This window comes from Dendrobates tinctorius, unplaced genomic scaffold (assembly GCF_039654945.1).
Source record: "Dendrobates tinctorius isolate UK_male_01 unplaced genomic scaffold, ASM3965494v1 ptg000164l, whole genome shotgun sequence".
In the NCBI taxonomy this organism is placed as follows: domain Eukaryota; kingdom Metazoa; phylum Chordata; class Amphibia; order Anura; family Dendrobatidae; genus Dendrobates; species Dendrobates tinctorius.
This window is the reverse complement of record NW_027361831.1, coordinates 2173405-2201320: the sequence shown is the minus strand read 5'-3', so window position 1 is coordinate 2201320 and position 27916 is coordinate 2173405. Positions and strand designations below refer to the sequence as shown.

General features: G+C 45.7%; 1 pseudogene; it reads left to right on the top strand.

The window, feature by feature from the left end:
- Positions 1–201: 201 nt before the first annotated feature.
- Positions 202–27488, top strand: LOC141052984 (uncharacterized; annotated as a pseudogene).
- Positions 27489–27916: the final 428 nt, after the last annotated feature.

Below are 27916 nucleotides of genomic sequence, written 5' to 3'. Positions count from 1 at the left end.
CATCCCATCCATCTTGTACACACACGGCTCCACTCAGTTCATGAATGGCTCCTCCATGGTCTCCTTGCACACACACGGTTCTGCCCCATCCACTTCACAAACAAATTGCTCCTCTCCATCCACCTCACACACACGGCTTTTCTTCATTTTTTTTTGTGTTTTTCTGTTACTGAGCACAGTGTGTATGTTCACCTACATATCACTTTACCTCTAGAGGTTTGTGGGTCCTTGTTTGGATCTCTTGTGTTAATACACTGCGGGTGTGGCCCCCCGGGGCTGTGCACCTTTACCCACCCAGCTTACCCCAGACTGGTGTTAATCACAGTCAGACATGGCTCCTATCTCTTCTCCTGCCAATATGAGGCCTTGGTAAGCACAGAGAGGTGAGTCACTGGGCCCGGGACCTTCCACATTGGGCACAGCTTGTGGTGGTCGGACGGCTCTATCACCCCAAAAATGTTACCCAAGTCCCTCATGTGTTATACGGGTATAGTAATAGTGGCGGCCATGTGTTCATTATTCGCAGTGTGCTGACGCACCGTGTGTACATGGCTGTATATTGGCCGCAGCGTATTTGCACCTGTACAGATAAGGCCACATGCACACAGTGAGTATTTGGGGAGTTTTCTACCTCAGTATTTGTAAGGCAAAACCAGGAGTGGGACAGTCAGAGGAAAAGTGTAATAGAAACACGTCACCACTTCTGTATTTATCCCCCACTCCTGGTTGTGGCCTACAAATACTGAGGTAAAAAACTTGCCGAATATTCAACGTGTGAATAAGGCCTCATAGTGCGGGCTCTGAGCTTTCTTGTATCGATCACATGACACAATCCCAGGTCCTGTGCGCACAGAGCAGTCATATATGTGGAGTGCGGCTCTGCAGGTGGAGGTAGGTGCTGGAGATTCCCCATTACTGGGCACAGGGGGCAGTAACCCCTTCAGTACTGAGACAATTGAGCGTATTTTTGTGTTGCCATTATCTAAGAATCATATCTTTTATTTTGTTCCTATTCATTTGAGCCAATTATGAAAGACAGGAAAAAGGAAACAAGTATTACTCACATAGTACAGCGCCACTTTCTTGGCCCCCACACACAGTATATTTCCACAGTAAAGCCATGCCCGCACATAGTATAATTTTGCCACAGTACCGCCATCCCCCCGCACACAGTATATTGTTCCCACAGTACCATCAACCTGCACGCAGTATAATGTTTCCCAGTACCGCCATCCCCCACACACAGTATAATGTTCCCCCAGTACCACCATCCCCCACACACAGTATAATGTTCCCCCAGTACCGCCATCCCCCCACACACAGTATAATGTTCCCACAGTACCACCATCCCCCTGCACACAGTGTAATGTTCCCCCAGTACCATCATGCACCCGCACACAGTATAACGTTCCCCCCCGTACCGCCATCCCCCCCGCACACAGTATGTTATCCCAGTACCCCCATCCCCCCACACACAGTCTAATCTTTCCATAGTACCACTCTCCCCCACACACAGTTTTATGCTCACACACAGTTCAGCCACCCCTACACACAATATAATGTTCCCCCAGAACCATCATCCCTCCCGCACACAGTATAATATTCCTACAGTACCGCCTTGCCTCATGCGCACAGTTTAATATGAGTATAAATCAGCTGTCATGCAGGGAATAATGTCGGCTCATCGCCGGATCCCACATCAAAGTTAGGGACACAGCATATGAAGTAAAAATACGTCATGTTGTGAAGGGGTTAAACTTGCACACAAAAAGGCTTGTATAGTGCGCTGGTCACACATAGGTGGCGCAGTGTGTCTGGCTGACAACCTATTAGTGACACCCATATTATTAGATTAGGCAACTGCCCAGCACTATATAAGTACACCCCATGAGGACAGACACCCGAGTTTACAAGGCCAACATTGATGGGCTCGGCTGCACCTGGAATAAAATTATCGTGTAAAAACCTAAATATAATATATATGAGGTAATGGTAGGTTGTTACTCCTAAGGCCTCTTTCACACATCAGTTTTTTGCCTTCAGGTGCGATCCGGCTTTTTTTTGTAAAACCGGATCCGGCAAAATGCAATGCCGGATCCAGTTTTTCCCCATTGACTTGCATTAGCGCCGGATCGTGCCGGATGGCATTGCGTTTCATCCGTTTTTTGCCGGATCCGGCAACTTGTCTCATTCCGGCGTCTGGAAAAAACGGCTACTGTAACGTTTTTTGTCTCCGGCGAAAAAGCCGGAAGCGCCGGATCCGGCGCTTCCAGCTTTTTGCTACAATGAAAGTCTATGGGCGCCGGAATGCGCCGGATCCAGAAAAAGACGGATCCAGCCACCGGATCCGGTTTTTTTAAGTCTGCGCATGCTCAGATCCAATTGGCCAGCCCCCAGGAACAGAAGACGGATCCAGCAAAAAAACGGATCCGTTTCTACAGTTCTCCAAATTTTATGCCGGATCCGTTTTTTCAAAAAATAGCCGGATCCTGCCTGACGGCAAAAAACTGATGTGTGAAAGTAGCCTAAGCAATCCCCCTCCATGAGTCGGCAGGCTGGGAGTGGTTGTCTCCTCAGTATTTTGCTCCTGTGTTGCCGCCATCTTTATTATATGGCTTTGCTGCATCCTGTGCATTAGTTCTGAGATCTCGGCAGGTAAATGCAGCTTTCCTTTGTTGCTGCGTTAATTCTTGAATTTTGGGGGAATGTTAACTCCTCTTTTTGTGTCTTTTCCTCTAATGTTGGTGCAGATGTGAAGCAGCGTATTTAATAGCACAGAACAGCTTGGCTTCTGCACTAGCAATACAGCGGTGGATTTTATTTTTCAGTCTTCACATAGAAATCTATAGAGAAAATGCCCCAGAACTGCACAGGTCAGCGGCGTCTCTAGACGAAGCATTGCAGGAATTTTCATGGAATCACATCCACTTTGCTTAGACATTTAGGCCGTGTTGGAATATGTTTGGTGCTATGTCTCTATTCCAGTCTGAGTGTTTAGTTGCTAGATTTGTTTGCTGTTTATAAAGTTAGAGCAAATAAAAAACAAACTCCCAGAGACTCACACAGGGAGAGCATGTGACTGTATTTCTTGTTTTTCATGTGTCTGTGTATGAGAGAAGCAGCCTGCTGTAGATGCTGCACAGATAGAGACACACAAGAGATTTATTCCTGATCTATTAATCTTATCATATATTGTTCCTGAATAAAGAAGCTCTGTTGTCACACGCTTGGAGAGTATCCTGAATAATCTGCTGCCAACAGGCTCACACTGTATATAAGAGCCTACATAGAGGCTCATACTGCACATAGGGCGTCTCATACTGTATATAAAAGGGACTGAATGGGGGCTCTTATTTTATATAGGGGGTTGTTTGGGGTCCATACTGTGTATAGGGAGCTGTGTATGAGCTTATACTGTGTGTAGGGTGTTTGGGGCTTATACTTTGTATAGGTGGGCAGTGGCTTTGTCTGGGCTCATGCGGTATATAGGAGGGGCTTTGACTGTGCAGGGGCTCATACTGTGTATAATTGGTCTGTAGCTTTGTGGGCTGTGGCTGTGCGGAGGCTCATACCAAGAATAGCGAGCTGTGCGTGAGTTTATACTGTATATAGGGAGATGTGAATTCTGCTCAATAATAAGTGATACAACTAATGTTATTATACTATAATTAATATGTTAATATTACTAAAGAAGAGAATTAATTTCCCCCCATTGGTTCGGCCTCCACAACAATACGGTCTCTCATGAGGCCCCTTGGGGAAAACTAGTTGCCCTCTAGAGACTTCTATGTGGAGTCTAAAAAAAAAAAAACACTAGAAACACATGTAAGAAACTGCAGAACCAAAGCTTTTCTGTACCCTGAAAACCACATTTAAAACACTGCTTTAAAGGGAATCTGTGAACCCATTTTTGGACTATCAGCTGCCGGCACCGCCATCTGGGGCTTATCTACAGCATTCTGTAATGCTGTAGATAAGCGCCCGATGTAACCTGAAAGAGAAGAAAAACGAGTTAGATTATACTCACTGCGGGTCCGATTTGGGTCCGATGGGTGTTGCGGTCCGGTCCGGCACCTCCCATCTTGTAGCGATGACGTCCTCTTCTTTGCTTCCCGTCGCGGCTCCTGTGCAGGCGTACTTTATCTGCTCTGTTGAGGGCAGAGTGAAGTACTGCTGTGCGTAGGCGCCGGACTTCTCTGACCTGGTCCGGCGCCTGCGCACCGCAGTACTCCGCCTGCGCCGGAGCCGCGACGGGAAGCAAAAAAGATGACATCATCGCTACAAGATGGGAGGTACCGCGACACCCATTGGACCAAAACCGGTCTGCCCCTGGGTGATTATAATCTATCTCATTTTTCTTATCTTTCAGGTTACATCGGGGGCTTATCTACAGCATTACAGAATGCTGTAGATAAGCCCCTGATGGCGGTACCGGCAGCTGATAGTCCAAAAATGGGCTGACAGATTCCCTTTAAATCTTTACCAAAAAAACATTAAATAAGGAGACAGGCATAAAAATGAATAATCAGAGAAGATTGTTATTGTGTAGTTTGGTGCGGATCTTGTAGAGAACAAAAACACCACATTTTGCAGCGTGTGAACACGACCTTACAGACGCCAAAATGCCGGATGTCATATAGTGACACTACATAAGGGTATGTGCACACGTTGTGGATTCTGCTGCGGTTCCACAGCAGATTCTGCTGCATTGTACAGTACCATTAAAGTCTATGAGAAATGAAAAATGCTGTGCCCATGCTGCAGATTTTTCAGCGCGGATTTTCTGTGGATTTAAATCCGCAGCATGTCAATTCTTTTGTGCAGATCCGCAGCGTTTTGACACCTGCTCCATTATAGGAATCCACAGGTGTCAGAACGCAGGGGGAACTCCGCAGGCTAATCAGCACTAAATCCACAGGTAAAACGCAGGTCATTTTACCTGCGGATTTAGCCAAATCCGCAGGCTAATACGCAACGTGTGCACATACCCTCAAGATGAGAAAGTTCTGACTGCTGTGCCGGTAAATAAACAAAAAATAAATGCAAAGGTCGCAGCCACATGGTTTGTCCCTCTTTTTGGTCTATAAAAGTTGGGAGGTATCAGCAGCACACAGTCAATGGCAATATTTAAATAATTAAATTGCAGTGATCGGAGCTAGCTCCAGTTGCTGCACTTACACATAGATGTCGGCTGTGTAACACAGACATCATATGCCTGATCGGACACACAAAAATTACAGCCCAGGGAACACGGGAGACATTCATGCATGTGGTGATGGAGTCAGTGACGGACTCTGGCCAGATATGTTTCTAGAGCCGTAGCAGGAGATGAAGATGTCGTCCTCACCATGAAGTAGTTATTCCTCATGTCACGTGTAATGAATATCTCCTGCAGTATTGCTAATGCCGATTCCAGTGTCGGTAAATGAGACGAGAATTAGCGTTATGGAAGATGAGTCTATGAGGAACGTATTCAGCTGCCGACTCCGAGGGAGAAACTGCTTGTTGTCTGTGTTCCAAAATATGTTTTATTTGGTTAGGTTCCCTGCCTGTCTCTTATTTCCTGGTGAGTCCCAACGAACCTGTAACCCTTATTGTTATTCAGTAGCCCTATCAGGAGATCTTGGAGACGACAGTATCATTGTACTTGTCAAGTTCCTTTAACGTGTCAGGATGTCACCATACATTACTTCATGGCGGAGTGGGAGTATTTAAAAGGACACAAAGATCTGTACAAGGACGTCATGATGGAGGTTCCCCAGCCCCTCGCATCACCAGGTAAATGACAGGACTAAATACGCACGTCCTATAATTCTGTATGTTAAGAATGAATTCAGTCCCTGTATGTGTTTCCTCCAGATCTATCCAGTGAGAGGACAACACCAGAGAGATGTCCCCGTCCTCTTCTTCCACAGGACTGTAAACAAGAAGATCCCAATGTTCCTCAGGATCATCAGGTAGATGGAGAGAAGGTGTCATGAGATCTCCCCTATGATGTGTAGATAGCTGTGAAGGTCTTGTGCTCAGTCTTCTTTTATCCACCAGTATTATATGTTTTATACTTGTGTAATGAGAACGGTGGAGATGGCAGGATTAGAGCTAATGATAGATGTCACTTCTCCATCTGTCAGTGACTTTTACAATATTTGTTTCAGGATAATGATTTGACCCATAATAAAACTACAGAGACATATGTGAGGAGTGATGAGCGGCTGAATAAGGGGATTCCTACAGATAACTGCCCAGGTGAGTAGGATCCACTAAATACAGAGAAGTCACAGATTCTTCTCGGTCACTGGCTGCGGCTGCTTTATTAGTGCTGTAGTCCGGCCGTATCACAATCAAGTAGTCACCATGCTGCCACTAATCCACTTCTTCCTGCTCCATCCTAAACTGGCCCTGTTGCTTCGGGCATTGATGGAGCTTTTTTTGGAGTGAAATCCATTTCAGTCAGAATGTAAAAGCTGGAGAATCCATGCTACCTTCAAGAATTAGACCATGTAGTCCCTTAGCTGCTCAGATCTCTAAACTACAAAGTCAAAGGATGGTGTATGTAGAAAGTGCTGACCATTTAGAAAATCTTGTTAAGAAAAGTTTACTCTACATGGTGATCCCCCTAAGAGAAAGCGGAGGGTAATGACACTGTTGCATTCCTAGAATCCTGGCATCTTACTGAATAAATCTACCTTCTCTCCCTTCTGTGCTTCTGAATCAGCTGGTAGGGTCCCTACAAGACCAAGTCCAGTCTTTCTGGCCAAACTTCGCTTTTATGACCATTTGTTTCTTTTACCCTGAATTCTATTTCTACAGATTTCCTATGTCTAATATGTCTGATTGTGGGATGTGTCACTGCCTTCTCTAGGAGTCTGCAGTTCCCTGGTGGTCTTACATTTAGATGTCAGACATAAGACAGAGGCAATTGTGTCTGTTATTAAAGACACGCTAGGATTGGACTATGTTAGTAAGTTCTTTTTACATGTGTAATATGTTTTCATGAAACTCAGCTCGGATTCCGCCCCTTTTAACAATAGCCAGAGCTGACCTCCAATTTTTGACAGTTGTATGTAAATGGAAAGCTCCCTGGTGCGCTCGTGCTCCGGTATCATACTGAAAAAGATAAAGAAAAAAAAAAACCCCTCAAAATTATAAAAACAAAATGAAATCTAAGCGACTCACACCCTTTCTCTCCTATTTAAAAATAAAAAAAATTAAGAAAGATTATTTCTTATTCCCGCAGCTATAAGTCTGGTCAAAATAAAAACATTAACTAGTCTGTAAGGTAAATGCTGGGATGAAGAAAAAAAAACAAGACAGATATCAAAAAGGTACGTATAACAAGGTGTCGAGAAAAATTTTTTTGATTCACAATTAGCACATTGTGGGTCTCAGAAAATAGCTTAAAAAAAAAGAATTTCTGTAACTAACAATTTTTCACCACTTGAAAAAAAACCCTGCAAATTTGGTATCTCCGTTTTGCTGTTGACATGGAGAATTAATCAGGTGAGTTTTACCGTGCATGAACCCCGTAAAATTTAAAAAAAAAAAAAAAATTAAGTAACATAGGAATTACATGTTTTTTCACAAAATCTAATTGTAATTTTGTATTATATGGTAAAATGAATGGTGTCATCCAAAATTAGAATTTTTGCCAGAAAAAAGAAACCCTTACATGGCAATGTCAAAGGAAACACAAAAAAATACCGTTGCTCTTTGAAGAGGGGAAGGAAAAAAGTGCAAAAGTGAAAAATTGCCCTGTCATCAAGGGGTAAGATGAATTGAGTTGCCAAAAGCTGCCATGTCCGTCCAGAGATTTAACCACAAGAAGCCAAATCATTACTGAAGAAGACTGTCGGGACTGAGTGAGATTATTTTAGTGGATGTTGTCTATCGTCTCCTTATTTTGTCTACAACAGTTAGAACCCAAGATCCTTTGATTTATTCCCTTCCTGCAGCCAGTTTTGTGTTCCTATCCAGGCCCCATTATTCTTATCAGACATGTCCCTTTATGTGGGAATAACTTTGGATGTGTCTTCTGATCTCAGTGATTCTCAGCTTATTTTTTCCGTAACACATTGTACTTTCAGTAGTAGATCTAGATCAAGGGTCTCAAGCTCGGCTGGGCGTAGGGGCCCGACACAGAAAAAAATTAGAATTTGGGGGGCTGCATTCCTTGCAGGACAAAGTGACATTTTTCATGATACCATTTTTTTAATAAACCTTTTGAATATTTTTGTAGGGTTAATTTTATTTTTTTATAGTTTGGGTCATAATTGGTGAATGCGATAACAAAAGTGCACTTTTTTTGTTTTGGTTTACTTTAGTTTATATATAAAATAGCATTTTTAGTGGCAAAATATTTTTTCATGCGTTTTACTTTGAATTTTATTTTTAAATGGTAACAATTTTTTTCCCCAATTGGCCACATACAGTCATATTGTCTTACAATCTGCATCATATAGTATTTCTGGCAAACATCTTGTAGTAATGCCCCCCATTCTGGTTCTCTTCTTGTAGTAATGTCCCATCATGATCCCTTCTTGTAGTAATGTTGTCTATTCTTACCCCTATATTGTAATTATGTCCCCATCCAGGTCCCTATATTGTACTTCTGTCCCCATGTTGTAGTTATGTCCCCATCTACGTACCCATATTGTAGTTATGTTCCCATATTTTATATCCCCTATTGTGTCACTCTTCACATACACACATATTTAAAAGACAAACAGAAAAAAAGATTTTCCCTTCACCCATGACAGCACCACATGAGAGGGATCCGCCCCGCCAGGACAGGAACCTACTGAAACATAAGGGGTGGCACCTCTCCCCCCCCGCTTCAGTTGGGTTCCTGTCCTGGAAAGGAATCCCTCTGACAGCGGCGGTGCCTGTCAGGATGAAAAGACCCAGGGCCGTCCTGGCGTGTAAAAAGGCAGGGCTGGCTTACCTGCGACGCTGGCCGTCGGCAGCTGGTAGCGCAGTCCCCGGGGTTTTTCCTCATACGGGCCCCGGGTTCGTGCGGGCACGTTCCGATGTCCTCCCTTCGGAGGTTCCTCCCTGTGCCGCCCTCCCCCTGCGCGCGCGCCCGTTCCTTCCCCTGCATGCAGGGGAAGCCGGGGGCAGAGACCGGCGTCTGACGTGGGAGCGCGACCGCTGACGTCATCAGGACGCGACGGTCATGGCGCCGGGCAGGAGAAGCGGCTGGCGGTCGCTGGGGGGAGGGGTAATGAGGGGCTCACTCACCGCATAAAAGAAGGAGCAGAAGCGGCTGCAGGGGTGACAATGGCGTCTCAGGAGGGTCGCTCACCGTCCCCATTGTCCCTGCCCCCATCGCAAGCTTCTGGTCGCCACATCCCGATGCACCCAGAATACCAGAAATACCTGAGGGTAGCCCTATACATCCAGGGCGACCTCAGGCACTTTCAATTTACAGCTCTTCCGTTTGGCATCTCCATAGCGCCAAGGATTTTTACGAAAGTAATAGCGGAAATGACAGCTTTCCTTCGAATCCACAATGTGATTATGGTGCCTTACCTGGACGATTTTTTGGTCATTGGCAATTCAGAACATCACTGCTCACATCAAGTAGAGAAAATAACAGAAACCCTGCAAAGACTGGGTTGGATGGTAAACTTAAAGAAATCAAAACTTCAACCCCTAAGGAAACAAACATTTCTAGGTTTCGTCTTGGACTCCGACCGTCAAGTTTGTCTCTTGACAGAGAAAAAACTAGAGAAAGTGAGAGAAATGACCCTTACAGCAATACAACAACCTCACATGACCCTAAGAAGGGCAATGTCCCTGTTGGGCACGCTAACAGCCTGTATCCCTGCGGTCAACTGGGCACAGTTTCATACCCGACAACTGCAGGCGGAAATCTTGTCAGCCCAGAAACGATTGAAAGGGCGTTTAGAAGGGAAGCTGGAACTTTCCGAAAAGGGGAAAAACTCTCTCACTTGGAGGCTAGACGGCACAAATTTAGCAGGGGGAACTTTGTGGCACAGGCCCGTGTCCGATGTAATATTGACGGACGCAAGCTCCTTGGGATGGGGGGCACACCTGAGAGAACAAATAGCCCAAGGGTCCTGGGGTCACCTAGAGCAGAAGGCTTCCTCCAACTTAAGAGAGTTAAGAGCGGTAAACAGAGCCTTGGGGGCATTCATTCCCATGCTACAGGGTCAAAATGTCCGAATTATGTCAGACAACAGGGTGGCAGTGGCGTATGTCAACCACCAGGGAGGGACAAGGTCAAACTCCCTAATGGACGAAGCCAAAAGAATCTTTCTCAAAGCAGAACAACATCTAACCTCCCTGACGGCCCTACACATCAAAGGGACAGAAAATGTTCAAGCCGACTTTCTAAGCCGCAACAAGTTAAAACAGGGAGAGTGGGCCTTAAATCGTGTAATATTCCAGAGGATAGTACAGTTATGGGGGCAGCCAGTGATCGACCTCTTTGCCACCAAAAACAACCGGCAGGTGAGGAGGTTCTGCTCGTTAAACCCAGGGGAAAACCCGTGGGCAGTAGGCGCTCTGCAAATCCCGTGGCTGTTCAAACTGAGCTATGCCTTTCCCCCAGTAGCGTTAATCCCGGCAGTGGTAAAAAAGATAAGAGACGAGCAAGCCAGAGTAATCCTCATAGCCCCGTTCTGGCCAAAAAGACCGTGGTTTTTACTACTGCAAATGATGTCTCTCTCGGACCCGTGGGTACTGCCAGAAATTCCAGATTTATTAGCTCAGGGGCCGATATTCCACAAACAAGTCAAGGGGTTCCATCTGACGGCGTGGAATTTGAGAGGGCGCTTTTGAGAGATAAAGGTTTTTCCCCGGGGTTGGTGACTACTCTAATGAAAGTAGAAAACCAATAACAACCAACATATATGGCAGGACGTGGAAGAAATTTCTACAATTCCTGGGAAAACTGGGAAAACCCCCAATCGAGTCCATCTTGGAGTTCTTGCAGGCAGGTCTACAGCTAGGCCTGGCGGTTAATACCCTCAAGGTACAGGTTTCAGCGCTGGGTGCATTATACAATTGCAATATAGCGGCAAACAGATGGGTAGCCAGGTTCATAAAATCTTGCCACAGATCTAGGCCAGTTTCCTTACCAAAAAATAGCTCCATGGGATCTAAATCTGGTGCTGGAAGCCCTTACGAAGGAGCCGTTTGAACCCATACAGCAGATTTCAACTAAAAATCTCACCCTAAAAACCATCATTTTGGTAGCTCTAACGTCGGCACGTAGAGTTAGTGACTTGCAGGCCCTCTCAGTCAACCCACCATATACCCAGATATACCAGGATAGGGTGGTTATGAGAACAGACCCTGTTTACTTGCCGAAAGTAGTAACTAACTTTCACCGAAACCAAGAAATTGTCCTCCCTTCCTTCTGTGAGAATCCGAAAAACCCAGGGGAGGAGAAATTTCATAGCCTAGACGTTAAAAGAACCCTAGTAGAGTATATGTCTATAACCAGCCAGTGGAGGAGGTCCCAGTCCCTATTCGTAGCCTTCCAGGGTGCTAGGAAAGGTTATGGAGTGTCAAAGGGGACTATTGCCCGATGGATTAGGGAGGCCATTAGTGTAGCCTATTCAGCTAGTGGCGTCCCGGTTCCTGACGGCATCAAGGCTCATTCCACCAGAGCCGTGGCGACCTCCTGGGCTGAGAAAGCAGAGGTATCAATAGAGCAAATTTGTAAGGCCGCTACCTGGGCCTCACCCTCAACTTTCTTTAGACACTATAGACTAAATCTATCCTCCTCTGCTGACTTGACCTTTGGTAGAAGGGTGCTGCAAGCGGTGGTCCCTCCCTAAGGTGTTCGAAGTCTACAGAATCTCTCATGTGGTGCTGTCATGGGTGAAGGGAAAACCACCATGGTTACTTACCGGTAGCCGATTTTTCCGGAACCCATGACAGCACCCGTATATTTCCCCCCCCTTTTTCACCGTTTGGGTGTGCACAATAGTCGGGTGTATTTGTGTGATGTGGTGTTGGATAAATATGTAACTAACCGGGAAGTCCTCTCAAATGCTCTGTAATCCAACTGAAGCGGGGGAGAGGTGCCGCCCCTTATGTTTCAGTAGGTTCCTGTCCTGGCGGGGCGGATCCCTCTCATGTGGTGCTGTCATGGGTTCCGGAAAAACCAGCTACCGGTAAGTAACCATGGTGGTTTTTCTCACCTGACCTCTGTTCTCTTGGAGTCTTTCCTGCACATGTGGCCGCAGGCACTGTAGATCCCTTGAAGATCGCGGCCCGGTCGAGGAGTTGCCGGCGGCAGCTCTTCATTTCAGCTGAATGTGCGTCCTTGGACGCACATTCAATGGAAATGTATTGCCACTCAGAGACTCTCTGCATGACAATACTAATGCCAGACGCCGGCCAATCAGAGGCCAGCAGCTGACATCTGTGTGCTGGCACATGGCTGTGACGTCTTACGCTGTTATGTCATACGCTGCCACGTCGGCATGTTAATAGAATCACAGAATGTTAGATGGAAAGGACATCCAGCATCATCGTGTCCAAATCCCTGCTCAATGCAGATTTCACTAAACATCTCAGACATATCTGTCCAGCTTTTGTTTGAAGACTTCCATTGAAGGAGAACTCGCCACCTCTCGTGGCAGCCTTGTCAACTCAGTGATCACCCTCACTCTCCAAAATTATAGAAGATGGGGGATATTTGGGAGAAGTCTTGGAGGTGAATAGGTGATGAATACATAAGTGTGGAGGGGAGAAGGAGATTATGTGAGGGAATATATCAGGGAAATTAGTTTGGAAATATACTGGGAAGACAGGTTATGGATGGTTTTAAAGCTCAGTGTTAGTAATTTGAACTGGATACACTGGGAAATGGAAGCCTATGAAGGGATTTGCAGAGAGGAGAAGCACAGGAATATTGAGGAGAGATAATTAGTCGGGCAGCTGAGTTAAGGATGGACTAGAGAGGTGCGAGAGTGTTAGCAGGGAGGTCATACAGGAGGATTTTGCAGTAGTCAAGGCAGGAAATGAGGGTATGCACAAGCATTTTATGAGGTTTGAGTGAGGGTTGAGGAAAGAACAGATTCTGGAAATTTTTTTGAGTTGGCGGTGACAGGAGGTGGAGAGAGCTTGGATGTGTGGTTTGAAAGAAATGGCAGCGTTGAGGATTACTCCAAAGTAGTAGATTTCTGGTACAGGGGAAAGCGTGGTGTTATATATTGTGATAGATCAGGTAGGGAAAATGTGTGAGATGGAGGAAAGATAAGTTCAGTTTTGTCCACATTGAGCTTGAGGAAGCGAGAGGAGAAGGAGGAGAATATGGCTGATACACTCCAGGATTCTGGACAGCAGAAAAGTGATGTCTGGGCCAGAGAGGTGGGTCTGAATGTCATCAACATATAGGTGGTACTGGAAGCCATGGGACTTCATGAGTTGTCTCTGGCCAAGGGTATAGATGGAGAAGAGTAGGGTTCCTAGGACAGACCCTTGAGGAACTCCAAAAGAGAGGGTAGGGTGGGGATGCAGTATGGGAGTGGGAGATGCTAAATATGCAGTTTTAAAGGTATGAGGAGATCAAAGACAGGGCAAGGTTTTTGATGCTAAAAGAAGAGAGGACCTGTATTAGGAGGCAGTGGTCAACTATTGCAAAGGCAGTCAAGAAGGACGACTACAGAGAATTTTCTGTTAGCTTTGGCTGTAAGTATGTCCATTAGTGATTTTAGTTTCAGTGGAATAATGGGGAAGGAAGCCAGATTGTAGATTGTCAAAGGGCAAGTTAGATGAGAGATGTAAGGAAAGTTCTGTGTGGACGTACTGCTCAAGGAGTTTGGAAGCAAATTGGAGCAGTGATATGGTGTGATAGCTGGACATAGAGGTCGGGTCGAGGGATGGCCAGAAGTTAGTGACAGGTTGAAGAGATGGGGTAGGGATGGGATGAGTGAGGAGGTGAGGTTGGGAAAGAAGTGGAATGCGATGGGATAGGGTCAAGTGTACAAGAGGTGAGGTGTGATTTGGTGAGGAGATGAGTAGACCCTCCTTCAGTGATGTTGGGGAGGGAGGTTATGGGGAAAGGGCATTGGTCTGGTGTTCAATGGGGTTGTGGTGGTTGAATAATAGACTAGTATGGTTAGTTGGATCTTATTTTTGAAGTGTGTGGAAAAGTCCTAAGCAGAGATGATGGAGGTTGGAGGAGGGAGTTAAAAGTGTTGAATAACTGGATTGTAGGATAAGGAAGGTATGAGGGTTGTGAAGAAGGCTTGTTTAGCAGAGGTGAGGACTGGCTTGAAAACGGAGTGTAGCTTGTTCGAAATCAGTGAAGTCATCTTGTGTTTTCTTCCAATGCCACTCCGCAACCTTGGACACTTGCCAAAGCTTTTTAATGAGGTTATTGTGCCAGGGTTGTGTATTGATTTGTCACACTCTGCCATGCACGAGAGGGGCGACTGAGTCAATAGCTAATGCAAAAGTGGCATTGTAGAAAGCAGTGGCACTGTCTGTTTCATGGAGTGAATATGAAAATAATGATGATCTCTCTAGAAAGTGACATCAATTGAGATATTTATAGACTGCTATTAATTTTTCTCTTAGCCTTCTTTTTTGCAAGCTAAACATTTCCATCCTGGTAGCTCTTCTCTGAAAAACTGTAACAATGTTAATGTGTTTTCTCTCTCACCCATGACAGCACCACGGAGAGAGAGGATCCGCCCTTCAGGGACAGGAACCTACAGATAAAAAGGGCGGTACCTCTCCTCCGCCTTCAGTTGGGTTCCTGTCCCTGACGGGGGACCCACAGTACGGCGTACCTGCGTATCCAAGGAGAGTCCGGGGTCGGCCTGTCCAGTAATCGGCAGCGGAACGGTGCCCAAAGCCGCCACTGCTGGGGCCGATGCGGGCTGCCGGGTGAGCGGGGGGGAGACGCCGGAGTCGCCGCTCTGGAAAGGAGATTGGGGCTCATCGGGACCCGTGGAGCGCGGGCAGCACCATGGTACAGAGAGTACCAAGATGGCCGCTGCCCCAGAAGTAGAGGAGCGGCTTCCGGGTCCCGGAATCAGGCGCATGCGCAGGAGCGCACTCCCCGACCAGCGCGATGCAGGATGGGAGCTTGTCCCATTCTTTCGTACAATTATAAATCTGAAAAAAGCTAAACGAATATGTCAGGAATCAGAGCTTCAAAATGGAGTCGATCAAGTCTACCACCAAAGTCCTGTTCCCAAACTGCTACATGACTGTGTTAGATCTCAGCGACGCCTATTATCACGTCCCTATCCACAAAGACTCTAGAAAATATCTCAGGTTAGCCGTCTCAATAAAGGGCAAGGTAAAAGAATTCCAGTACAGAGCCCTGCCGTTCGGAATATCGATAGCCCCGCGGGTATTCACCAAAATAGTAGCTCATATAAGGGAACAAGACATAATAATAATACCGTATCTAGACGATTTCCTAATAGCAGCAGCTCGGCTCAAAAATGCAGTGAACAGAGAGACAGGGTGATGAACACTCTACAAGGCCTAGGCTGGCTTCAAAATCTAAAAAAATCAAGATTGGAGCCCAGCAGGGTACAAGAATTCTTGGGCCTAACACTAGACTCAAACATTCAGGAGTGTCGCCTCCCAGACCACAAAAAGGAGAAGACCGCTCAAATTACAGCAAGAGCAATCCAAAATCCCTCTATGACACTAAGGAAGGCTATGTCACTGCTGGGTTCCCTATCCGCCTGCCTGCCATCAATTCAATGGGCTCAGTTACACACGAGAGATCTCCAGTGGGACGTATTGGTCCACCAGGCAGCAATAGGGGGTCACCTAGAGGGTCGTATTACCCTAAATTCAAGAACTATTCATTCCCTAGCTTGGTGGGGAAACCAGGAAAATCTGTCCAAAGGGATCCCCTGGGCAACAAAGATAACACACATAGTGACAACGGATGCCAGTCCCACGGGATGGGGAGCACACATGAACAACGAGGTGACTTAGAACGTATGGGGAGATCAAGAACTAAAAGCCTCCTCAAATCAAAAAGAGCTTCAAGTAGTAGGCTATGCCCTGACACACTTCCTACCCCAGCTCCAGAATCACCATGTCAGCATTCTTTTGGACAATCGAGTCACAGTGGCCTATATAAATCACCAGGGGGGAACCAGGTCCCAAGCCCTAATGGACACATCCGCCAAAATCCTCAAACTGGCAGAGGCAAACCTGCTATCTGACAGCCCTACACATTCGGGGTACAGAGAATCAAAGTGCAGACTTTCTGAGCTGCACCCAATTATGACAGGGGGAATGGGTACTAAAGTGGTCCATTTTTCAGCAGATTGTAAAAATGTGCGGAACCCCAGACATAGATCTGTTCGCTGATTTCAAAAACAAAAAAGTAGACACCTTCTGCTCCCTAGATCCCAGAGGGAATCCTCTAACTCTGGACGCGTTTATGCTCCCATGGACACAGAGTCTAACATATGCCTTTCCCCCAATCATGCTCATTCCAGTGGTCCTAAGGAAAGTCAGGGAGGACGGGGCAAGAATGATACTGATAGCCCCTTTCTGGCCCAAAAGAACCTGGTTTTCCTGACTAAGAATGCTCTCAGTAACCGACCCATGGATCCTACCGGATCTCCCGGACCTGCTATCGCAGGGCCCAGTGTTACATCCTCAGGCACCGAACCTCCATTTAACAACATGGAATTTGAGAGGGCACTGATGAGGGACAGGGGATTTTCAGAGAACCTGATGACTACACTACAAAAAGTAGGAAACCGGTTACCATGAGAGCTTACGGCAGAACACGGACAAAATTTCTATCCATTTCTAGGGCAAAGGTTCAGGACGGGGTTCAGATTGATAAGATCCTAGAATTTCTACAAAAAGGCCTAGAACAGGGTCTGGCGGTCAACACATTAAAAGTACAAATAGCGGCGTTAGGCGCCCTCTATAACCATGATGTGGCAGGTGACCCCTGGGTAGCACGGTTTATTAAAGCCGCAACCAGATCTAGGCCAATAGCTAGTCAAAGGTTACCGTCATGGGACCTGAATCTTGTACTTTCAACACTGACAGGCCCTCCATTCGAACCAATTCACTCGGCACCCCTAAAAGTCCTATCACTTAAAACGGTGCTTCTGGTGGCACTAACATCAGCTCGAAGAGTGAGCGATATTCAAGCCTTGTCAGCAAGGCCTCCTTTTACAAAAATTCTAGAGGATAGAGTCATCCTAAAACCTGACCCGGCCTATCTACCTAAAGTATCATCACATTTCCACAGGTCCCAAGAGGTAGTCCTTCCGTCCTTCTGCCCAAATCCAAAAAATAAGGGAGAAGAAAAATTCCACACTTTAGACATTAAAAGGTGCCTAGTACAGTACTAAGAGGCCACCAAAAAATGTAGGAAGGAAGGCTCTCTCTTTGTGTGCTTCCAGGGTCCTCGGAAGGGGCTCAAAGCATCCAAAAGTACTCTGGCAAGATGGATAAGGGATGCGATTGCCCTGGCATATTCATCCAGCGGGAATACCATCCCAGAGGGGCTGAGAGCTCATTCCACAAGGGCAATGGCGACCTCATGGGCTGAAAGATCTGAGGTATCAATAGAACAAATCTGTAAGACGGCCACCTGGTCATCACCTTTTGACCTTTTTTAGGCACTATAGATTAGATCTAACCTCTACATCTGACCTGACCTTCGGGAGAAGGGTCCTTCAGGCGGTGGTCCCTTCCTAAGCTACCAATCTCTGTAATTCTCTCCGTGGTGCTGTCATGGGTGAGAGAGAATAGCTTAGTTACTCACTGATAATGGTGTTTCTCGGAACCCATGACAGCACCCGCTTATTCCCCTCCCCTTCACGAGTATGGTGGGCACGTTTTTACTGTTAGTAGAGTGTTTCTGTTTAGGCACGGTGCCTTGATAAATAAGCAGTATTATAATATTGTGTATATATTTCTGTTGTCTAACTAACCTGGAGACCCTCTGATGCTCTGTAACCAACTGAAGGCGGAGGAGAGGTACCGCCCTTTTTATCTGTAGGTTCCTGTCCCTAAAGGGCGGATCCCCTCTCTCCGTAGTGCTGTCATGGGTTCCGAGAAACACCGTTATCGGTAAGTAACTAAGCAATTTTTTTAAATGCGGTACCCAAAACTGGACACAGTATTCCAGATGAGGTCTGACCAAAGAGGATTAGAAAGGGAGCATTACTTCACGTGATCTAGACTATATGCTTCTCTTAATACATCCCAGAACCGTCTTTGCCTTTCTTGCTGTTGCATCACACTGTTGACTCGTGCAGTCTGTGATCTATTAGTATACACAAGTCTTTTTCACACGTACTGTTGCTTAGTTATATTCCTTCCATTCTGTACATATCATTTTTGCTTTTCTTACCCAGTTGTAGAATTTTGCATTGCTCCCTGTTAAATACCATTATATGAGTTACTGTCCATTGCTCAAGCTCACCACCCATCTTGAAAAGTTTCCCCCCTTCCATATACTAATGTGCCACAAACAGGAAGTTGATATCACCAACCATTCCCATTTTATTTAGGTGTATCCACGTAAATGGCCCACCCTGTAGATCCTTCTGAATCCTTTTTCCAGGTCACCACCTGACAGCACACCTGGAGGACGTCCTTCTCATCCGTAGTGGGACAGGAAACCACGAGAGTCTAAAAGGACCCTCCCTCTACCATCCCACAGTGTTTTTTCCTGTCCCACTGCGGATAGGAACGACGAGAGGAGATCCAGCCGTTCTGCGCAGAGGGTCAGGATCGGGGGGCCCAGCCTTTCCCTTCCTACCGGGAAAACTCTGCAAGCTGAAACCCAGCACAGGGTCCCTCAGCCCCTCCAGTGTAGCGCTGCTCCTGGAGAAGGGGTCGCTTCCCGACGGGGGGCTCTCGACCCCGGACTCCACTGCCACCACCGATGTAGGTACCGGGGCCGCCTCTACGGACTCCACGTGCCCCGCAAGTGGACCTCGGCGGAGGATCGCCGCACTTCTCCCCCTTCCCGCTGTAAGCGGTAACAGCGCCTTGCCTGGGGAGCCAGAGGCGCGCTACTTTCGGCCATACAGAGCACGTGTGCGCGCGCCATCCAGGAGGCGGGTCTTGCGACCGGGACGTCACTTCCGGTCGTGTCACCGGACCCGAACGTCACTTCCGGTCGCGTCATTAAAGACGACCGCCCTGCATTCAGGAAGTGCCGGCATCGCTGAGAAGGGGCAGACTCTGTGCAGTGGAGCGGATCGGCAGCGCGGCAGGACAGAAGACGCAACAGCGGTATGCAGGCCCTGCGGTGTAAGGGCCGGACACCACCTCCCGGCCACTTACACGGTTTGATGTCTCCGCAGGCAGACAGCCACAGGGAACCTTATCCATCGATGATGGAGGACCAGGCAAAGACGGAGACAGGAACGGAAAGCCAGGGACACGTGAGTAGTCTCATATGAGGTCATGGCAGGGCCCCAGTAAAACAGACCCCACAGAACACGTACTTTGTGTTCCAGGGGGGAACCTCCACCTCAGAAAGGAAGAAGAAAGATAAGAAGTGTCCCGTCTGCTCTAAGAAGCTAAAGGACACATGGCAAAAAAACCCTCTGCGACGCATGTACAAAGCGCTTAATGGGGGAAGAACAGGCTACGCTCATGTCTAACATGAGGGCAATAATTAGAGAGGAAGTACAAGCTTCGGTGTCCGGAGCCATGTCCCAAGCCCCGCAGAACCCTCAGGTATCCAGGAAGAGGCAGAGGGAGTCAGGCACGTCTTCTGAGGACATCCTGTCCGAATCAGACGCAGAGGAGGAGTTCAGAGAGCACCTGGAAAGAGGGAGAAAGTATCTCTTTGCATCCGGCGATACGGATGAGCTATTGGGGGCAGTCCGGCAGACTATGCAGATTGAGGAACACCAGACTACCCTCTCAATACAGGATGAGATGTTCGGGGTCTGCGCTCCCAGACCTCAATGGTCTTCCCAGTAAATACCCATATACGGGCCATGATATTGGACGAATGGGAGGAAGCAGAGAAAAAATTGACTATCCCCCGAGACTTCAGGCTTCGCCTGCCGTTTGACCCAGAAGAGGTCAAGGTCTGGGAAGAGGTCCCTAAAATCGATATCCCAGTAGCAAGGGTATAAAAAAAGACAGCCATTCTGTTCGAAGACTCCTCAAGCTTAAAGGAGCCCCTAGATCGGAAGGCAGACGGGCTCTTGAAGAGGGCCTGGGAGAGTTCAGCGGCAGTCATAAAAACAAATATAGCCGCGACATCAGTGGCACGCTCCATGCATCTATGGATAGATGATTTAGAGGAGCATTTGTCAGATAGAACTCCGAGGGAAACTATTCTAAAATCTCTTCCCTTGTTAAAGTTAGCCACGGGGTTTTTGGCTGACGCCTCAGCAGAGTCCGTTAGATTTACGGCCAGAACCCAATCACTGTCCAACACAGCCAGAAGAGCTATCTGGCTTAAAAGTTGGTCGGGTGACATGCAGTCCAAGAATAAACTGTGCTCAATTCCCTTCTCGGGAGGCAGAGTCTTCGGACCTGTGCTTGATGATATCTTAGAGAAAGCGTCAGACGAAAAAAAGGGGTTCCCCGAAGAGAAGCGTAAGAGGTATCAGCCCTTTCGTAGACCCCGTTACAATCAGAGAACGGACTACAGAGGGAAGGGGAAGTCAGGTCGATGGAGCTACCCCAAAGGGGGTGAGGGTAGGAATAGGAGCAGAGATGCCATCTTCTCCGGCCCAGGGTCTAGCTCCCGGAAGAAATGACGCCACCAGTGTAGGGGGGCGACTGCTCAGGTTCAAGGAAGAATGGCGGGAGGTTACCACCAGCCCCTGGGTACTGCAGGTAATTTCTCAAGGATACAGGATAGAATTCAGCTCCCTACCCTCAAACAGGTTCCTAGTAACCAGCTCTCGACTCTGTCCGGCCTCCCCCATGTGGTTAGATATCCAGGACCTCCTAGAAATGGAGGCAATCAGACCAGTGCCCACGCAAGAAGAGGGAAGGGGACACTACTCGAGCCTCTTCGCGATAAAAAAACCGTCGGGGGAGACTAGAACCATAATAAATAAGCCCTTAAACAAGTGGGTATCATACAAACGCTTCAAGATGGAGTCAATAAGATCCACGGTTCCACTCCTGGGAGAAGCGGTGGTAATGTGCACATTAGATCTAAAAAGCGCATATTACCACGTCCCCATCCACCCAGACCAACAAAAATATCTCAGGTTTGCGGTCGAGAAGGAGGGCAGGGTTCACCACTACCAGTTTCGCTGTCTCCCCTTCGGCCTAGCATCAGCCCCAAGAGTTTTCACGAAGATAATGGTAGAGGTTGTGGCCTATCTAAGAGCCCAAAACATCACGGTGATCCCGTACCTAGATGACTTCTTGATTGTAGCAGATTCAGCAGCCCAGCTCAGAGTCGACTGTCAGTCCTCGATCGCCACACTGCAAAAGTTGGGCTGGATAATAAATTGTTCGAAATCAGATCTTATACCCAAGCCCAGAATAAAATTTTTAGGGGTCATGCTGGATTCAGAAAGAAGAATGTCCTATCTTCCAGAAGAAAAGCAGACCAACATACCAAGGAAGATCCGCCAGTTCTCAAAGAACTGAGTGTCGATCAGGGACGCAATGAGGATTCTGGGACTGATGACTTCGTGTATCTCCTGTGTCAGATGGAGTTAGTTCCACTCCTGCAGACTGCAACAGGCAGTCCTAGCAGCTTGGGACAAAAGTCAAGGCTCACTAGACAAGAAGATACAATTAATTCCCCAGGTCAGAAGGTCGCTGCTGTGGTGGACCATCCCGAGAAACCTAAAAACCAGTGTCTCATGGATTCAGTCCCCAGAGGTCGTAGTAACCACGGACACAAGTCTGTACGGCTGGGGGGGATACATCGGAGAAGAGTACTATCAGGGGCGATGGAGTCGGGAGGACAGCAACAGGTCCTCCAACTTCAGAGAACTAAAAGCGGTCTGGAAGGTACTACTCGTCGCCTGGCCTCGGGTGAAGAACAGGCACGTCAAGATATTTTCGGACAATACCACAACAGTAGCCTTTCTCCGCCATCAGGGTGGACTGAAACACCCGGCACTACAGGGCTTAGCAGACCAGATCTTCAGATGGGTGGAAAGAGAGGTCCTCTCAATCTCAGCAGTACATCTGGAGGGCACCAGCAACCAGGTTGCGGACTTTCTCAGCAGGAGAAGAATAACCGCAACGGACTGGGAACTCAATGAAGAAGTGTTCAGCAGCCTGTGCGATCGCTGGGGACAACCAGAAATAGACCTGTTTGCGGACAAGGGGAATGCAAAGGTCAGAGCCTTTTACTTCCTAAACCCGGCAGGAAACCCGACGGGGATAGACGCTCTGTCGCAGCCGTGGAACAAGGGCTTACTGTACGCCTTCCCGCCTCTAGCTCTCATCCCAAGAGTTCTCAGGAAGATCTACGAGGACGGAGCCAGGGTCATATTGGTAGTTCCCTATTGGCCAAGAAGAAGCTGGTTTCCTCTACTCAGGAAGATATCACGGGAAGACCCCATTCTCCTGCCAAGAAGAGAAGACCTTCTTCACCAGGGTCCGGTCTTCCACAAAAGGCCAGAAGCCCTCAAACAATCAGCCTGGATCCTGAGCGGCAGCTCCTAAGAACGAAGGGTCTATCGGACGAAGTTATATCCACTCTACAAGCAAGTAGGAAACCCGTAACAGCAGCAATATATAGCAAAATTTGGAAAAAATTTTGCAGCTTCTGTGGAGAGGCGACAGTTGAAACTGACCAACCTCACATCCCGAAGGTCCTTGACTTCCTACAGGCAGGGTTCAAAAAGGGCATCAGACCTAGCACCCTGAGAGTGCAGATTGCAGCCTTAAGCGTATTCTATGACACAACCCTATCATCTCACCCCTGGATAGCCCAGTTTTCAAGGGCTGTGCAGAGACTTAAGCCCTTGATAAGAAGGACCGTCCCTCCTTGGGACCTTAATCTAGTGCTTAACGCGCTATGTAGACAGCCATACCAGCTAGGAGTAGAAATAACTATCGGTAACCTCTCTCTGAAGACAGCGTTCTTAGTGGCTGTTACGTCAGCCAAAAGATTAGGGCCTGGAGTTCCCCTATCGGTTCAGGATCCCTACTTACAAATATTCGACGACCGGTTAGTCCTGAAACTCGACCCGGCTTTTCTCCCCAAGGTGATCTCAGATTCAAACATGAATCAGGAGGTAGTGCTCCCCTCATTTTGTCAGTTTCCTAAAAATAGCAAGGAGGAAGCTTACCATAACTTGGATGTTAGGGAAACAGTGCTCAGGTACCTGGACGCAACCAGGCCTTGGAGGCAGGATAATAATCTCTTTGTCCAGTTCAGAGGCCCTAATAAGGGGAAAAAGGCATCGAAATCCACAATAGCAAGGTGGATTAAATCCGTTATTAGCACAACGTATAGAGCACAGGGTCAGAGCCCCCCGGGGAGCCTTAGAGCCCACTCAACTAGGGCCATGGCCACATCATGGGCAGAGAGGGACGGAGCCTCGGCAGAACAAATCTGCAGAGCCGCATCTTGGGCCAGTCTCAGTACGTTTTCTAAACATTATAAATTAGACGTGGCCTCCGCACAGTTGGCTTTTGGGAGAAAGGTACTCCACGCGGTAGTCCCACCCTAGGACCAATATTCTTTGGTACTACTCCAGGTGTGCTGTCAGGTGGTGACCTGGAAAACGGTAATTAGACCTACCGGTAATTGTGTTTCCAGGAATCCATCCTGACAGCACTATTAGTTCCCTCCCGTTAAACGTGTCCATGCAATTGTGATGTAACATGTGTATGGAAAATGTTGGTTTGAATAAAATTTATTTTTTGTCTAAATCCATCCAGAGGTGTTACTTTGTGAAATCACTGTGGGATGGTAGAGGGAGGGTCCTTTTAGACTCTCGTGGTTTCCTGTCCCACTACGGAGGAGAAGGATGTCCTCCAGGTGTGCTGCCAGGATGGATTCCTGGAAACACAATTACCGGTAGGTCTAATTACCGTTTTCTGTCTTCTCTAGTGTTAGCTGTCCCTCCTAGCTTTGCATTGTCTTCAAATTTGATTATTTTACGTTCAGTTCCCTTAGCTATATCATTTATAAAAATGTTGAGCAACACTGATGGCAATGATATATTACTCTGGGTGTTCTCCTTAATATGACAATATTCTATCTATGGTTGTACACGATTATTTGGCCACATGGCAGTGCTCAGAAGAGAAGGACATTTGGATATTGAAACACACATTTGCTGGAATGGTTGTTCAGACACCTTACCATGCAGAAACTAGAACAATAGAAAATCCCATCAATTGGAATTTATATGGTAGTGACTATTTTGACCCCATAGGCACTTTTTGGTATTTGGCACACAGTGGATGTTGCAGAGTAAAGTTCATCCTGCTACAGCAATACTAGACATGTGGATGCTAAGTGAAGTTTGGGCACACTGCAAGGCTCAGAAGGGGAATTGCTGTATTGGTTTATGGAAGCCATGTTGCTTTTCAAGAGTCAGTAGAAATGTGGAAACCTATTTTACCATCATGGACCTATGTAGGAGCCTTGCTTTTTGCTGGATGAGTAGAAGTTTTAATTGGTATAATTTTTGGATACACCATGTGTTTGATTTTATGGCTTTTGATTCCAATATTTGGGAGGCAGTATGTACAAAGACAGTGGAAAATCATGGTCTACTGCTTCATGGCTTAAGGTCTACTGTTTAATTGTGAACTGCTATTGTCTTACTGAATAATTTGAATTGAGATATTGCTATCCATCTTTCATGTACGAATATTGTAAAATTATAATTAACAATGTTTTATTCAAAAATATTTCATTCTACTTTTTAGCAGATGACAGTAGCAGGAGATCAGAGGGACATCTGACATCTTATTTAAAATCGGATGACCTTTGTAGCACACAAGAAACAAAAGAAGATAAAGATTTTTCAGATAGACCTTCATCTTCTCGCAGTGAAGATATATCATCTGATCCTGTTAAACAGGTCCTATCTTCTGATTCATCACAGAAATATTTTAACAGCAAAACAAATCTTGTGAAACAGATGAGAACTCACACTCTGGAAAAACCATATTCATGTTCAGAATGTGAGAAATGTTTAGCATCTGAGTCACATCTTACTGTACACGAGAAAATTCACAAAGGGGAAAAGTCATATTCCTGCTTGGAACACGGGAAATATTTTAAACAGAAATCAACTTTTGTTAGACAGGAGAGCACTCACACAAAAAAGAAGCCATATTCATGCACAGAATGTGGGAAAGTTTTTAAGTATAAATCACGTCTTGTTGCACATGAAAGAATTCACACAGGGGAGAAGCCATATTCATGCTCAGATTGTGGGAAATATTTTAGCCAGAAATCAATTCTTGCTGGGCACCAGAGAATTCACTCAGGAGAGAAGCCATATTCATGTTTAGAATGTGAGAAATATTTTATGCTTAAATCCCATCTGGTTAGACACCAGAAAATTCACACAGGGGAGAAGCCATATTCATGTTCAGCATGTGAGAAATGTTTTAGCTAGAAATCGCATCTTGTTGTACACCAGAGAATTCACACAGGGGAGAAGCCATATTCATGCTCAGATTGTGGGAAATATTTTAGCCAGAAATCAATTCTTGTTAGACACAAGAGAATTCACACAGGGGAGAAGCCATATTCATGCTCAGAATGTGGGAAATGTTTTAGCTCTAAATTAAGTCTTGTAAGACATATGAGAACTCGCACAGGTGAGAATGTTCCATTCTGAGTATACCCTAATACAGCATAATCATAACTTATGATGGATGTTGCATACTTAATCCTACACTTGGGTCCCGTTTTATTAGCCAATTTTGATCCAACATTAGATGAACATATGTAAAATTCTGTATGCTATATTTGAGCAAAAAATAGTATAAGATTTTGTTTATTTGATCCCACTTCATTCTCCCATATACTTTTTCCTGTTCCCTCATTATGGCATAAGATATCCAGGATAATATCTTACTATTGCAATTATTCAGTAACAAATCGGATGTTTTTTGTTTTTTTGTTTTTTTGGTTTTTTTTTTAAATCTCCCTTTTTCCATAAAGTTAAACAGGTCCTATCTTCTGATTCATCACGGGAATATTTTAACTGCAAAACAAATCTTGTTAAACAGATGAGAACACACACACTGGAAAAACCATATTCATGTTCAGAATGTGAGAAATGGTTTGTATCTGAGTCACTTCTTACTGTGCACAAGAAAATTCACACAAGGGAAAAGTCATATTCCTGCTCGGAACATGGGAAATATTTTAAAGAGAAATCAACTCTTGTTAGACAGGAGAGCACTGACACAAAAAAGAAGCCATATTCATGCTCGGACTGTGGGAAAGATTTTAAGTATAAATCACATTTTGTTGCACATGAAAGAATTCACACAGGGGAGAAGCCTTATTCCTGCTCAGAATGTGGAACATATTTTAAACTGAAATCTCATCTTGTTAGACACCAGAGAATTCACACAGGGGAGAAGCCATATTCACGCTCAGATTGTGAGAAATATTTTAACCAGAAATCAAATCTTGTTGCACACCAGAGGATTCACACAGGAGAGAAGCCATATTCATGCTTAGAATGTGGGAAAGATTTTAAGCTTAAATCTCATCTTGTTAGACACCAGAGAACTCACACAGAGGAGAAGCCATATTCATGTTCATAATGAGGGAAATATTTTGGCTCTAAATTAAGTCTTGTAAGAGATGAGAGAACTCACACAGGTGAGAATGTTCCATTATGGGTATACAATACAGCATAATCATAACTTATGATGGATGTTGCATACCTAATCCTACACTTGGGGTGCCTTTTGTTAGCCAAATTTGATCCAACATATGATGAACATTTGTAAAATTCTATACTCTATATTTGAAGAAAAAAATAGTATAAGATTTTGTTTATTGTTAATTGATCCAACTTCACTCTCCTATTTTACTTTTTCCTGTTCCATCATTATGACATTAGATACCCAGGATAATATTATCTTACTACTGCAATTACACAGTAACAAATAGGTTTTATTTTAAAAATATCTCTTTTTCCATAAAGGGTTTTTTCCCCATGAACAAAGTACATTTTAATCAATAAATCTTGGAGTAAAAATAAGTTTCACAATTGGATGTGTTAAAAGATTGCTCCTGTGCGGAGAGAACCTTATAAATGTGCCCCTGCTGTGTACTGTGTAATGGCTGTGTCTGACCGTACAGGGACATGGTCTGAACATACCACATGTCCTGGGAAGGGGAAAAAACAATAGGATATAGACAGGACAAGGTGGGATCACAGCTGATTCTACCTGTGAGGTCAAATATTTTAACTGGAATTGAGATGTTTTACCTCGCAGAATCTGTGATGCCACACTGTCCTGCCAGTATACTCTCTTTTACTTCCTCACCTGCCCAGGAGCTGTGATCTGTTAAGACCATTTTCCTCCATGGTCAGACACAGACATTACACAGTACACAGCAGGGGCACATTTATACGATTATCTCAGCACAGGAATATATTTTTTTTTTAACATATCCAATTGTGGAACTTTATTACTCCAAGTTCTCTTGATTAAAATGTACTTTGTACAGGGGCCAACAACTGAAAAGCCCGCTACTGCAATTATAGCTATGAAAAACACAAAGGAATTCAGAACTGGCAATCCCCCCCTTCTAGAGATAAAGCAGCCTAAGTGTACGCTGGATGCTTCTCCAAATATGGTTTTAGAATAAATTTTGTGATTTTATTTTAAATACTTATTTAGTATCCTTTTTGGGCTATTTGAAAGCACTAACAAAATACTAGGAATATATATTTTTTTTTAATCAGATATTTTTATTTCAAATTTTAAGGGGAAATTACAATAAAACACCCTCCATACCTTTCCTTTCTCCCGATCTGGA